Source organism: Zalophus californianus, chromosome 8 (assembly GCF_009762305.2).
Source record: "Zalophus californianus isolate mZalCal1 chromosome 8, mZalCal1.pri.v2, whole genome shotgun sequence".
Classification (NCBI taxonomy): Eukaryota; Metazoa; Chordata; class Mammalia; order Carnivora; family Otariidae; genus Zalophus; species Zalophus californianus.
In genome coordinates, this window is record NC_045602.1 from 66,706,079 (window position 1) to 66,719,105 (window position 13,027).

Here is a 13,027-nt window from a genome sequence, read left to right on the forward strand (position 1 = left end):
ACTCCAGCGCAGAAGCACATTCTCAACCACCCATGGGCTTTCTGACCCTGGGGAGAAGAGCCGACCTCCACAGGCAGGAGGAAGGAAACCACATCATAAATCCCACACCCACGGGGGAGGATGCTTTCTGAGGAGCTAGGGCTGAGGAAGCTGCTTCAAAGCACCCTCACGAAACTGTGTAGGCTGCTGCTAGACATGGTCCAACTGCTCCCACCACACCTAGCCACACCCAGGTCCTCCCAGGAAGATAACCATCTCCAGAGAGACAGCACGGAGTGGGGCTCTGTGAACGCACAGCCAGGTGTGAGGGCCAAGCCCACCGCTCACTAGCTGTGTAACACTGAGCAAGTGACTTCATCTCTCCGCTTAAGCCTTGCTTTCCTCATCCGTAAACAGAGATAACTATCTGTGCCTATCTCTAGCATTCTTCTGAGTCTGCAATGAGGTAATGCATGTGATAAATGGCACAGAGTCAGGCATAAACGTATTCAATAAATATTGGCAATTGTTACTGAAAAGGTCTCGGTTTCCTTCATCAGTGGACACCAGACCAGTTGAGTGAAACTGAGAACAGAAAGTCTTGCCATTTGTTCCCTAAACAAAAATTTCTTAGATTAGGCAGTTGTCTTTTTCATGGGGTGCTCCCACACATTACTGCAACTGATTCTGAAAGCAACCGGGACGAGTAAGGATGGCAGGCGTTCTCTATTTCACAGGTGTATAAAGCACCCCTTCCTTATTCACCCATTCGAACCTTATCACAAAAACTGTATCCTGTTTTTTCTATCTCTTGACCTGTTTGTGAGCCTCTCAAGGACAGGTCTGGAAGTTGTACCTCAGTGCCTAGCAGAGGGCCAGAGAGGCCTCCCTCCGTAAGGCTGAATATCACACAGGAGTTCACTAACACCGATAATTACTCTAATGATCACCTCTCCCACTCCAACAGTTTTGTTGGTTTTTAATGCAGGGGACCTTAGCAAATAAGTTACACTGAAAATTCCCACCGGGCAGGACGGATAAAGAGAGATCACAAATCAACTGCTAAAATCACTGAATGACCAGTGCCTCGGCTTCCTCTTCAAAAACAACTGGTGAGCAGAAGGGCTGCTCCTTATCAAAGAAAAAGTGAGCAAGAATCCATAGCATAACTTATGTTTGCAGACAACATGAGCTCATTGGAAGATGAGGTAAGAAAGGTCACTTCAGAATCACTGGATGACAACAATGGCTAAAGTGGTATCTGGACCGGCCTCCCATCTGACCATTGCACACGGGTAAGCACATACAGGCCCACAGGCAGCCAGCTCCAGACCCTACCCAGCAGGCCAGGGCTGCAGGGCTCCTCCCTCAACTCCAGGCCCCTCCCTTTCCAAAAAGCCAACTGAATTCACTACCTTGATAAGGACTGCGGTATGTGGTTCTGTGGCCAAGAACTCCTAGTCAAGCTTGGCTACAGTCAGGCCATTGCTGAATGAGTAGGACTTTTAAAAATTGCTTCCTTGTGTTTCAAATGAAAAATAACTTCCCATCTCAAAATTGAAATCATATATATTTGCAGAAGAAAACCAAAGATTTTTTTTTTTTTTAAGGAGTGGGGAGGGGATTGGAAGCCACTAAGGGCTGGAAAGCAGTCCTTTGACCAAAACTAGTTTTCTCATGGCTATTTCTTCAGTTTAAAAGGCTAAGCTTGCACATTAAACTGGTATCTACATTTCTGAGGCCCTGCCTCTATTTGCTCAGAGTATTATTAACTGCCGGGCTTCTAGAAGAACATTACTCATACTGCATCACTGTGAGCAAAGACGTATCTGCAGTTAGAAAAGTTGCCTTCATTTTACAGTCACACAACATAAAAATCTGAAAGAATGGCTACCACACCTACAAGAATGGATTTCAGTTTCACAAAGTACACTTACACTTCCAGTTACCTATGTAACTGGATTACATTAGTGTGACCCTAAGTTGCTCTGGTTCAACTACTCTTGCCCCATTCTCACTCAAAGGGAAAACGTAAAAACAGTAACAGCAAGAAGAGACAACCTGATGTCTAATGCACTTTCCTATCTCTCCAAGTACTTCAGTACCATGGGCCTCCCTCTCTCCTCCTCACCAAAGTTCAATTCCCCAGCACCTTGCAGACTACAGGGACTACATGAGGGAGGTTCCTTAGGTCCTATCAAAATTTCATTTTATCAAAAAAGTAGAGACCCAGATAAACCCTTCCTGAAGTTATGGTTTAGCCACATCAGAGAGGAAAACCATTACCATGTGACTCACTCTTTCATTCAACACATTATTTATTATGTGGCGGGGGGCACCTCAAATTTCTCAGGGGAGGAGAGGCCACAGGGAGGAAGAGCAGCTAACTCACGTTAAAACAACTACATATGTGTTACTACCCTCCTCACTTTACTCGTTCATTACTCACGTGCCAAGCACTAGGAATGCACACAGGGATAAGCAAACACACACAGACCGTGTCTTCCATACCCGGTCATAGGCACTTTCATACATAACTATGGCGACCCACCGTCTAGCTCGCCTGGGACTTGGGGAGACTGCTTGGAAGGAACAGCCAGTGCTCAAACTGGGATGAGTTTGTCAACCAAGCAATATGATATACTAATTTAAGATTTATAGCCACCCCAAGGGCTATTTAATTTTTCCCAGTTTTTAACAGATCAAGAAAATGGGGTCCAGGGAGGTCAATGGTGAAGTCAGGATTTGCATGCTGGCTTATGTGACTCCCGGGTCCAAGTGCTTTCCACCAGGCTGTGTTTCTGAGATAAAATGTCCTAACTCTGAAGACAGCCTCCAGCAGCCCTCGATGGCCCTCTGCACCACACCATCCCTGCCAGGTTCTGATGGCTTTCCTCCTCTGCTCCCCCCCGCCACTCCCACCCAGTCTCTACCACAGACTGTGCAGCTGGGATTTCATCTACTTGGCAGTTGTTTGCAGATAATGCATAATCTCCCTCTAGCACTGCAAGACTGAATTTTTTTATAGCGAGTCACTTAAACCTCTGTAGGAATAAACGTCTCCTTCAGTAGAAATCAGGACACCACTTTCAAGCATCAGAAACACGCTCTGCACTAGATTCGCCTCTCACTCACCTCTCAACTACTATACACTCAAACTACAGATCTACAGAAACTCTTTGGCATTTAACAGTTCAAACAGACCAGGCTGACTTTCAAAGACTTCATATACGTTAAAATAGACCTTCAAAGTTTCTTTAAAAAAAAAAACAAACAAAAAACCTAATTAAAAAAGCCAAGGCCACATTCCAAAAGATAACCACTATCTGCGCATCATGGGAGTCACCAAAATAAGGTCTATGGTTTGTATAAGCATTTCAGGCAAAACATACACACACTCCAACCAGCCTGTACTTACACGACAGCTCTCACTCCAAAATTCCATCACAATTACACTCCGTGGGGGGGGGGGGGGGCAAATTCACCCAAATAATGACACAGCCTATGTAATTTCCTTACCACCAGAGAAGAACAGAGCCTGCAGACTTTTTATGTTTTGCTCACATTCTTCATGAATAAAGCATGCCTCGGTGATCCTCAAATTAACTTTCCACTTGCATCATTTCAGCATTAAAAGAGACTTTAAGACCAGATCTTTCACAAGGCCTTTGTGAAGCCAAATATAGGCTGGCCTGTTTCTCCCTGCTACTGTGATTACTGGATTTGCCACTTACAGGCCCTATGCCTCTTGAAAACAAGGTTGGGGGAGACAGAGAAAGGCTAAGAAAGGCCTTTCAAAAGCACACACAGTAGAGGCATTCACCAATCTATGGAGGGTGGTTAATATAAGTTTGGCTACAGTAGTTCTCTCTGACAAAGTGGTGGATGCTCTGGCTCTGGCAGTAACGGCTCTAGATGCTTTTTATGAACTTAGAGCCAGCACTACTGTGACCTTCAACCTCCATCAAAAGTCATCAGACTCAAATGACTGCTGTCAGCCTTGGATACTTTCTAAAGGGGAACATAAAAGGGGCTGTTTCAGTTGGGTGCATTTTCAGGCAAACCACTCTTCTAACACACTGAAGGAAACCACACCCAGAACAGGTTGCAGGGGTGGGGGTGCGGTAAGATACCCAACTGAAGTTCAAAAGACTGGCCCCTGTTGGGCCTTGCTTTGCCAATTAACCAGGACCTGTAATAATGGCTGCCACTGATTACTGAGGGCCCACCAGGTACCAGCGAGTGTGACAGTTCCTGTGGAGAACCTCACTTACTCTTTTTACTATTATTTTTATTTTTAAAGTGGGCTCCACACCCAGCATGATGCCCAACGTGGGGCTTGAACTCATGATCCTGAGATCAAGAGCTGAGCTGAGACAGATGCTTAACCAACTGAGCCACCCCGGTGCCCTGAACCTCACTTATTCTTAGGACAAGCTTACTTCGTAAAAGTTGTATTACCCTCATCACAGAGATGAGTGAACAGGCTCAGATTAGTAAAAAGATGGCCCTGATCTGGAAAGCAATTTGGCAGTATTTGGCAAGAGGCACAGAAATAACCATATATGAAAGTTTATGATATAATGTTAAGTAAAAAACAGAAACAAAACAAAAATGGAATCTATATAATGATTATAAGGTTAAATTATACCTGCATATAGGTAAGAACTATCGAAAAGTTTAAATCTGCTCGGATTGCAGGATCTTTTTTTTTTTTTTTAAGATTTTATTTATTTATTTTAGAGAGGGAGAGCACATGAGCAGGGGGAGAGAGAATCTCCAGGAGACTCGACGCTGCTGAGCGCAGAGCCCTGAGCTTGATCCCGGGACCCCAAAATCATGACCTGAGCTGAAACCAAGAGTTGGACACTTAACTGCGCCACCCAGGCACCCCAGGGATTGCAGGATCTTAAACTATTCTTTCCTTTGAAGGTGTCATAATTTGGCTATGAAATAATTATTACATGAGAATAATTTTGGACTAATATAAAGAACTAGAAATTTAACTTTGCCCATTAATAATGACCATCAATCCAGCTGTGGTAAGAACATCATCTGAGTGGCCTCTTTAGTCCTACTGCTTTCATTACTTGTGCCCTTTCCATCAGGAAGGTTCTGGAGTGGTGCTACTTGAGAAGAGAAGTAACTTATCTCCCCCATCCCTTTTCTTTCTTCTTGAAGGGGCAAAAACTTCCAGCCAACAAGTTTCAGCAGGTGCTTTTTCTCCCCTATCTAATCAATACCCACTAATTTTAAAGCTTCACCTGCAGACTCACAGGAAATGAGCACTTATCAAGTAACAGATATTTAGTGTATTTTAAATCCACTTTTACAGCCATACCTGAAGGCGCTGCTAGGTGAGTATATAAAAGGTTGAAGTCATAAAGCAGGTATGGACTTAGCAAGACTCTACTTCCCAGAACACCATACTAAAATTCTGTAATTTTGTAATTCTCCATTAATACCAAATGGGTAAATGACAAGAAATTGTGCTTTAACCGCACCAATTTCAAAAACTGCAGGATTAGCAAGTAGGAAAATCCCAGCCAAATTCTACAAAGATTTACAAAGCTAGGAATTAGCCAACCATGCTTTTAAAGCCCTGTTATCTCCTAGGGTAATACTAAACTTTAACTCTTACACATTTAGATATGAGAGTATTTTTATAGTTACTTTAAAATGCTCTAGTTTACCTAAAAGAAAAAAAAACCCACGAAAATCTTACCTTTACTGCACACTTCCTAAAAAAACACATAAACTTTAAAACCTCAGGAAGGTCATAACCTTTCTGGGACTATTTCCCTCTCTGCTCATCGGGGTAAGGAGGCAAGTAGAGATTATTTCCAAGGCAGCACTTCTTACACTTGAACGTGCATACAAACCACCTGGGGATCTTGTTACAACTAAGTTCTGACTCAGTAGATCCGGGGTGGGTTTGAGATTCTGGACTTGAGATTTTTAACAAACTCCCAGGTCATCTGCAGACCACACTAAGTAACCAGGTTCAAAGTACCTTGCAGTTCAAATTTCGAGGAGTCTATGCTGTTTCTAAGTTTGTCACCTTACAATTCAACAGCCTCCCAACTGGTCTCCAGCCTCTCTCTTGACCACTACCCTCTAAAGCAATCATCATACTAAGTAGTTGGACACACCGTTCTTCGGAAGGAAAAAAAAGTCAGAACAAGTCACTCTGCTATCTAAAATCCTTCAGTGGCTTTCCACAGCGAGACTTACCTCTGAACTCCTTAACCTGATTCCAGGACCACACGTCCTCTGGCTTTTCAGTTATCCTTCTAGGACCTCTCCGACCTGCCCTTCCTGGCTCTGCACTCTATAAAATACTCTGGCCACCCTGAACCTGCTCCACTTCCCCTACCCTGGTCCCACACCTCTTGGTTCCCTACCTTGGGTCCCTAACCTGGAACAAGTTTTTTGTACACTTGCTTCTATTCCTCTGTAAGCTCAACCAGCATTTCCGGCATTGCTGAACACCTTCTCACACACTTCCTAACTGGGGACAGTTCTCATTGAAAAGCAGGCAATCACCAATTTTTTGTGAATAAACAAAAAGAACAAAAAAGCAAACCATCTATCTTTAAAATCAGTTTTATTTTATTTCTTCGACTCTTCCTGCTCTAAAGTTGCCCAGATTAGTGACCAACAATGGAGCTTTTAAATGGCAAGTCCTGGGGCGCCTGGGTGGCTCAGTCGTTAAGCGTCTGCCTTCTGCTCAGGTCATGATCCTAGGGTCCTGGGATGGAGCCCCACATCGGGCTCCCTGCTCAGCAGGAAAGCTGCTTCTCCCTCTCCTACTCCCCCCTGCTGGTGTTCCCTCTCTCGCTGTCTCTCTGTCAAATAAATAAATAAAATCTTTAAAATAAAATAAAATAAAAGGCAAGTCCTTTGCACCCATGAAGTGGTTTAACAGCTGCCAGTTCTAATTAAGCCAATCTGGCAAAGATTATTGAAGAAAAGTGCTTACAATGCCCTTATCACTTATTTCATCTGTCATTAGTTTTTCATAGCTGGCGGCCTAACAACTGACAGAAACTTGTCAGGCAAGAGGGAGAAAAGACACCAAAACCTAAAAACGGCTGAGACCTACCAGGCTGACTGTGCAAACATGCACAAGTGTGATTCCAGCTGTGAAGAGAGGTGTGCCTGTAAAGCTATCGTGAACTGAAAACTTGAAGCTTTGTCATTACTCGTGTCATGTTCCAGAAGAGGGGAAAACAAACCCTGAAGTCCATATTTAAACTGCTGTGCCATACTGGACTTCTTACAGTTCATCCATATATAGTTTTCTTTAAAAGAAAATACGATGATGGAAACAATAACCACACTTGACATTTTTAATAGTACACAGATGCTTTCAAGGGAGCATCATATAGACTATGGCATTTGCTGTTCAACGCAACCCTGACGGTAAACCTGACAGGTATTCAGGTAAGGAAGCAGCCCAGATCTTCAGATATCCAGGACAGGGCCGTGGCCAGGTGCCACCTGCCTCCCTTCCAGATACCAAGTTGTGGGGATTTCTGTTTTTCAAGTGAAATGCAACAGATTCTTTACTAAGAACCTAAATGGAACAAATGAGACACCTTACTGAATTGTCCACAGAAGCTGAAAATACTATTATCTTTTTCTTTTTTTTTTTTTTAAACTTAGATCTTTCTGGATTGGTCTTCCCACCAATTCGGTGGGCAACTGGGACAGGTAATTAGCACCTCTGGCAGATGAGATGGCTGAGGCCTGCAGATGTTAAATGGCTTCTCTAATTTCAAGGGAGAGAGGCCATTCCTGACTCATTAAATGCCTTTTCGACTATTAATTTTACTCTAAACATACTTCTTCACAACTCTTCATTCCTCAATAAATCAGAATATCTGGTCCAATTTAGGAGTGACTCCCATTAGGAGTCAGTTCCTCCCCATCTCCCTCCCTCCCCCCCAATCACCAAATCACAAAGATTGTAGGAATGATCCAATAAGGGAGCATTTCTCAAACTTGAGTGTGCACCAGAGCCACCTGGCAGGCTATAAAAACACCAACTGCCGGGCCCCACCCCAGAGTTTCAGAAGTCAGGCCTGAGAATTTATATTTCTAGCACATTCCCAGATCACACTGATGCTGCCAAGAACCAATGCAATAAAGCAGTCCATAATAACAATTTCATTTATTTACTCTTTAACAGACTTGGTAACTGCTATCTGTCAGACAGGTTATATCAGACTTTTGTCTTTATGCCCCTAAACTTTGTGAAATGTAGAAAAAAACCCAAAAAGGTAAATCAATGGTAACCAAAAGTAGTGTGTGAAAAATCACAAAATGAACAAGTGCTTCAACTTTAAATCTTACAGGAAGGGAATCCAAGCAGAGATTCTGACCTCCCCTCCTTCTGGGAATACTTAGAATTAAGTGGCACCTGAATTGAAACTCAAAAAGTAATAATCCTGACTGAAAAAGTAATTCCCGGTGCAAGAAACCTAAAGAGCAGGGTCTCGAGGGCAGGAAAATGCAGGGTAGGTCTAGGGAATCCTGAATACTGTTGAGGAAGGAGTATCAGGAGCAGGCATTGGAATGTCAGCTGGAGCCAAATCACCATGGAGTCAAATCCCAAAACTTTCTGCACAGAGCTCTAATGAGCGCCCAGCTTTAGGGAGGCCCAAGTGTTGCAGGGGAGGGGTAGTTCAGGAAACCAAAGAAAGAGACTAAAACGGAGGGAGATGCAGTGGAGCAGACCCCTTTCCAGGCCCTAGGCATATGAAGAGGTGACAAGAATAGAGTCATCAGAAAGCTTCCTTAGCAGTCTGGTCATTCAGTCCCATTTCAATACTCTAAGAAAAATGGTCTCTTTCCCTCAAAGGGAGTTAATCCATCACCTCCTCTTCTTCCTAGCTGGCCTCCAACAGTCCTTTTAACGGACATCCATGTCAGACACTGGATTTAAGCTAAAGGAATCAGTATTCCCTTGACTGTTAAGAGTTCCTGGCCCACCAAAAACTGAGAACACCGCATGTCCAGAAATCTGAGCGGTCCTGAGCTCTTTAATTTTCCATGCCACTAGAAAGTATTCATGATATCTAGGGAGCGGGTGCTATGGCTCAAACCTAACCCACACTTTGTGGTCCTAGAAGAGATCAAATTTGCAGTCAGAAAACCTGGATTTTGGAGATGTAACCTCATACCAATTGATTTTAACCCAATGACCCACTTATTTACCTATAAAAAAACAAGTATCTACCCCAGAGAATTATTATTAATACTAAATAAATGCACACTTATTTAGAACTTACTATGTACTAGAGCCCATGCTAGGTACTTTGAATAATCTCATTTAGTTAATTATGCAAGATGATACATATTAAAGTTAAGTGCTGCACATATTAATAGTAATTATTATTATCACTACAGCATTCAAAAAGAATTCTAATTCACAAACCTGTTAAGAACTTCAAAACTGTGAGCTGAAACTCTGGTAAACTGCTAAAAAAGATATATATATATATATTTTAAAGATCTTTATTTATTTATTTGAGAAAGAGACAGAGATAGCGAGAGAGGGCACATGAATGGCCAAGAGAGGGAGAAGCAGGCTCCCCAGAGAGCAGGGAGCCCGATGTGGGGCTTGATCCCAGGACCCTGGAACCACGACCCGAGCTGAAGGCAGATGCCCAACCAACTGAGCCACCCAGGCGCCCCCAAAAGATATATATATTTTTTTAAGTTGGTGACTTGTGCCGCAAAGTTATCTGGGCTTAGAAAAGCAACAGTATTGGCAGGTATCCAGACCAAAAAGCCAATCTTTTATGTTTTCATTAAATCCAGAAATGCTCTTAAGTTCTTGGCCCTCACCCCCAAATAAGAGTTATCATTTGTCACCAAATCTTTCACTGTAACAATGGGAAATATTTGAAGGCTAATACTTTATATCTAAAACCTTTAAAAGTTTCTTCATGACAAGATGGAGGTGTAAGCCCAGTAATCTTCTTTCTATAAGGTTTAAGACATTATGCAAGACAAACACCTAGGTACCCTAACAAACTGGCAAGTTCTGAAAAACTTTAGAATAAATTTTCTTCACAATATGTGGGCACAAGACCAGCAATATTTTTTCCCTGAGAGAAGAAACTAGGACCAAAAAAAAAAAGGCAACAAGGCAACTCTGATAGCATGTAATAAACTGCTCTGTAGTCTCCATGTCCCACCACAGACTACTCCCTCTTTCTAGACAGTGGGACAAGGTCATTTAGCCAGAACAGCTAAGAAAAAGCACCTTCTCCAGAAATACCAGGTGCTAGACGTCAGGGTTAGGCTGCAAAGAAGGCAGAAGTTCATTTTGATGCTTTTCAACTAGATCCTGTCTTCATTAAAACTCCACTGCCCGGGCCAAGAGAATCAGTGCTCTCCTGGAAGCAGGTAGGCAGGAGAGAGGAATCAGGTTAGGGTGCCCATTTCACAATGTAACCTCATTACTGTTGTTATTATTATTATTGTCATTATTACAGAAACAAAATAATATTAATATCTGTAAGTCGAGGAGAAGGTTAGAGAAGCACAATGTGCAGCCTGAGCTCAATAATGCCTGTGACCCCGGTCAAGCTATGTGTCTTCTCATCTTTAAAATCTCACAGATGTGTTATGAAGATAAGATACCATATATAAAGCTCCTACTAACATGTCTGATACATGGTAAGCACTCAATGAAACCTTTTTCCCACCAACCCCAACAGAGGAGACAGAAGCTTTATGGAATAACTGGAATATGAGCAGTCTTAAAAATTTATAGGAATGACTACTATAGGTAAATGGATAGGTGGGGCATTTGAGGCAGAAGGCAGACAATGAAGCCAAAACCCAGGGCTTGGTTTTATGAAGAGCTGTAAGCCTGCCTACCTGGAAGACTGGATTGGAATTAAAAGCCCAAAAAGGAAGTCCTTGGGGTAGGGCCATTTGGGGGAGGGTGCAATGCCAAGTTAAGGAGTCTGGAATTTAGTTTACACCTTAGGCACAAGCAACAGCTTCTGACTACAAGAGCAGCAATATTCTCCTATAAAGAATTAAGCTGACTGATTGGAAACTGGAGAAAAGGTATCATAAACCTGTTACTACAAACATTTTTTATAAACACGTGAGGTTGAGTTTTTTGTTTCGGCATTTCTCTCTTATGTAAAAAAGAAAAAAACTAATCCAACTTTAAAGTACATGTACAGGCTCTGAGGAAGGTGGTAACTTAATTTTGCAGATGAACAATTTGAAAGAGACAAAGCATGCACTCTGTGTCTGTTAGGTGTGCTGGGTGTTGGTGGTTAACTTCTGAAGCCATCAGAGGCTGAAGGTCCTGTCTCTTGTCTTATGCCAGGAGCACTAATGTGAAAGACATCACTCCGCATCTCAGTCCCCTAAATCAGATTGTAAATAAGTCATACTTATTTGCTTACTATCTAAGGAGACCCAATACATTTTAATATCATACTTCCCTTTGCTGGAACATCATATCTCATCCCCTGGCCCCTCTCGAAATTTTTAGGATCCAGTGTGAAAATATTTGAAATCTGCAAAAATGCAGAAATATCTCCCACAAAATCACAGTACTCTTGGACTCTCAACATAGACGGTAAATGAATAAATTCATTTAACGGGCATTTAAAAAAATCAATTCAAAGGACCACAGTTTATCAGTATTGGGTTAAAAGTGCTAGGAAGGATGATACTCAGAACAGAAGAGTAAAAAAAAAAAGCAAGGGGGGGGCAGCTTTGGAGGTATGTATAAAATTAAATCAGATGATATAATCTACACATTATCAAAGATGTGGTGGTTGGAAGAATGACAAATACAAACTGGGGGTAGGGATGGGAAAGGTTTTAGCAAAAATTCTCCCTAAAGTTGCTTAAAATGCCATCAGTTCCATTTGTTTCTAAGGAGGATACCATGTTTGTAATTCTCTTGGGATCCACCATACTTGAAAGTTAATTCACCCTTTCTCAGTTCCTCAACATGGGTGGTTTTCTACTATAGAAATACCAACACTAAACTTGTGTAACTCCTAAACCACAACATGTAGAAATAAAAAAGTTATCTGAAACTACATTAGGGAGCAAAAGTCATTTAAAAAGAAAAAAAAAAGCTACCACACAAAATGTGAAGCCCACCCTTTTTGAAGGGATTTCCTTGAGAAACAGTAACCAGGCAAAAATATCAGGGGAGCATGGTGATTTTTTAAATTTAAATTTTCCTCTATCCAGAGAGGACAGTTTAAGACATTTCCTGTGGGTATGCTCCACCCTTCTCAGTGAGCAGTTTTACAACCATCCTCAAAGCTTTCAGGTAACAGACTTTTGTTACGGGTGGGCCTGTGAGTACACTACCCCCCACACCTTCTTACATCTTCTCCTTGGCTTTGCATTTTTTCTGAGACTACAGGAGTGGGCTGACTGGACACTGGTAATAGGTCTTCTGATCAAGGATCCACCACTGGGGTGCTTTCTCCTCGACGGTATGACACAACGAAGCAGGGAGACTCAGTGATGTTTACTAGAGGTGCATTCTGAATTCTCAAAACCTAAAACTGTGGGGCTTCCAGCAGAGACCCAGAAGATAACAGACACACCACCATTCCTCCCTTTACCATCCGCAAACTCCCCCTACCTCCCTGCCCCCCCACCCCAAATTTTCCCAAAAACGCAAATTCCACCTTCAAAGAGCTCAGAGAATGAAGCAAAGACCAACCATTCCCTGGAGGAAATGGAGCTTCTTCTTAGCTAACTGCCCCAGGAATGCAGCACAGACTAGCCAATGTTTAAAATCACGTCCTGTTCTGCCTCTTGTTTTCCAGAAAAGTGTCACTCCTGTCAACTCTTTCACAAGACAAATAAACCTGTGAATGAAATATATCCTCCCTCCCCTTCCCAATGAAAACATTCTAGGATTGAGCTGTGCTTCCTTCCTTCCTCCTCCTCACGGGAACCACACTGGTGGCACTGAGAAGCGTTAAAATAAGAAACACAGTGTGTGAAGGCCACTTTTTCACATTAGTTAGAGCCATTC

At 42.5% G+C, this 13,027-nt stretch overlaps 1 protein-coding gene across 5 annotated transcripts in view; it reads right to left on the bottom strand.

Annotated features, from left to right (window-relative positions):
* Nucleotides 1-13,027, bottom strand: part of SPTBN1 (spectrin beta, non-erythrocytic 1) — a 192,669-nt gene that overhangs the window by 94,141 nt on the left and 85,501 nt on the right. The window lies entirely within an intron of this gene.